The sequence below is a fragment of the Coregonus lavaretus genome (genome assembly GCF_964263955.1).
Source record: "Coregonus lavaretus genome assembly, chromosome: 27".
Classification (NCBI taxonomy): Eukaryota; Metazoa; Chordata; class Actinopteri; order Salmoniformes; family Salmonidae; genus Coregonus; species Coregonus lavaretus.
In genome coordinates, this window is record NC_140014.1 from 38,624,529 (window position 1) to 38,627,181 (window position 2,653).

A 2,653-nucleotide genomic window follows, 5' to 3' on the forward strand; every position below is an offset into this window, starting at 1 on the left:
GCTAGGGTCAGTGTAGCTACAGTAGGTTACAATCAGAGATGGAGACCATGTGATCATAACTTATTTGAATGGGATTTTTAAGAATAAACAATACAAACGTACTCTTTGTCCTCTTTCAATGACTCAATGATAGAAGAGGAGCTGAGGAGTTGTATCAATGGGAAGCCTAACACTGTATTGATTAGGAGTTGTATATCTTGTATTTCTACTAGTAGTTAATCATTATCCATATGACATGACCCAGGAGACCGAAGCGCTATCTTATGCAAAAGCTTTGACAACTTTTGTTGAAAATGGAAAAGCTCTATTGGAACTCGCTGAGCGGGAGATCACAGAGGGTAGGTTGCATAATCGGGCTACAACATGGACTATAAAATCTACAAATAAAAATACAAGATGAATGATTCATTCCTGTTTAATGTGGACTATGAGTAGAAGGCTATTGAGTTGGCAAATGGCAACAGTAGGTTGAAGTCTAAAGTGCTACAAAAGAGGTTATGACAGTTATTGAAATAAACACACATATCACAGCTGCATGTATTTCATTGATAGGATCTCTACAAGACTACATCAGGAGGGATATCCATATTGAACTGGACCAATCACTAATGGGACTGATTCCAGCAGGGGCAAAGTTATTCACATGGTTCTGTTTTTCATTAGTTAGCAAGTTATGAATCCTTTATAAATAATTTATAATCACTTGTGTGCTGATACCAAATTAAAGACCAGTCTTTCAGGCACTCAAAATACACCTGGAGATCATGATGCAGCTTCTAGCCTACATAGATTCACTGATTATTATTGTACATGAATCATGATTACCAAATATGTTTACAAACGATGAAATCCACTGATTATTATTCACCACCAGCCTGTCTGTGAAGAGGAAAAGGGAAGCTGAGGAACTATGGACGAGAAACTACCATTAAGACATACAGTGCAATGGAAAAGTATTCAGACCCCTTGACCTTCTCCACATTTTGTTACATTACAGCCTTATTCTAAAATGGATTAAGTAAAAAACATTTCCTCATCAATCTACACACAATAATGACAAGGTGAAAACAGGTTTTTAGAAATTTGTGGAAATGTATTACAAAATATATTTTTTAAATACCTTATTTACATAAGTATTCAGACCCTTTGCTATAAGACTCGAAATTGAGCTCAGGTGCATCCTGTTTCCATTGATCCTCCTTGAGATGTTTCTACAACTTGATTGGAGTCCACATGTGGTAAATTCAATCGATTGGACATGATTTGGAAAGGCACACACCTGTTTATAGAAGGTCCCACAGTTGACAGTGCATGTCAGAGCAAAAACCAAGCCATGAGGTCGAAGGAATTGTCCGTAGAGCTCCGAGACAGGATTGTGTCGAGGCACAGATCTGAGGAAGGGTACCAAAAAATATCTGCAGCATTGAAGGTCCCCAAGAACACAGTGGTCTCCATCATTCTTAAATGGAAGAAGTTCAGAACCACCAAGACTCTTCCTAGAGTTGGCCGCCCGGCCAAACTGACCAATCAGGGGAGAAGGGCCTTGGAGTTTGCCAAAAGGCGCCTAAAGGACTCTCAGACCATGAGAAACAAGATTCTCTGGTCTGATGAAACCAAGATTGAAATCTTTGGCCTGAATGCCAAGCGTCACGTCTGGAGGAAACCTGGCACCGTCCCTACGGTGAAGCATGGTGGTGGCAGCATCACGCTGTGGGGATGTTTTTTAGCGGCAGGGACTGGGAGACTAGTCAGGATTGAGAGAAAGATGAACGGAGCAAAGTACAGAGAGATCCTTGATGAAAACCTGCTCCAGATCGCTCAGGACCTCAGACTGGGGTGAAGGTTCACCTTCCAACAGGACAACAACCCTAAGCACACAGCCAAGACAACTCAGGAGGGGCTTCGGGACAAGTCTCTGAATGTCCTTGAGTGGCCCAGTCAGAGTCCGGACTTGAACCCGATCGAACATCTCTGGAGAGACCTGAAAATAGCTGTGCAGCGACGCTCCCCATCCAACCTGACAGAGCTTGAGAGGATCTGCAGAGAAGAATGGGAGAAACTCCTCAAATACAGGTGTGCCAAGCTTGTAGCATCATACTCAAGAAGACTTGAGGCTGTAATCGCTGCCAAAGGTGCTTCAACAAAGTACTGAGTAAAAGGTCTGAACACTTATGTAAATGTGATATTTCAGTTTTTTATTTTTTTATGTATTTGCAAAAATGTCAAAAAACATGTTTTTGCTTTGTCATTATGGAGTATTGTGTGTAGATTGATGAGAAAAAAAACAATTTAATCAATTTTAAAATAAGGCTGTAATGCAACAACATTTTGAAAAAGTCAAGGGGTCTGAATACTTTCCGAAGGCACTGTATGCACTATGTATCTTATACATACTATATAGTACTATTTCTACTATAAGGAGTCATGTTATGTTGGGGGATTGCATATATACAGCACTGTTGGCTTGAGAGCATCTCCGTAGAAAGTGTTGAGCTTCAACAACATGCTAGCCTATGCTGAATATGCTGTGGCAAATCTGGAGTTCCCTAGATGTCTTCCGTTTATAGAAGATGTTATGTTTCAGGTAACATTACCAGTACATCAAAGCCATCACCGTAAATGTATTTGCTGCAATATTTTACATGCACACCGA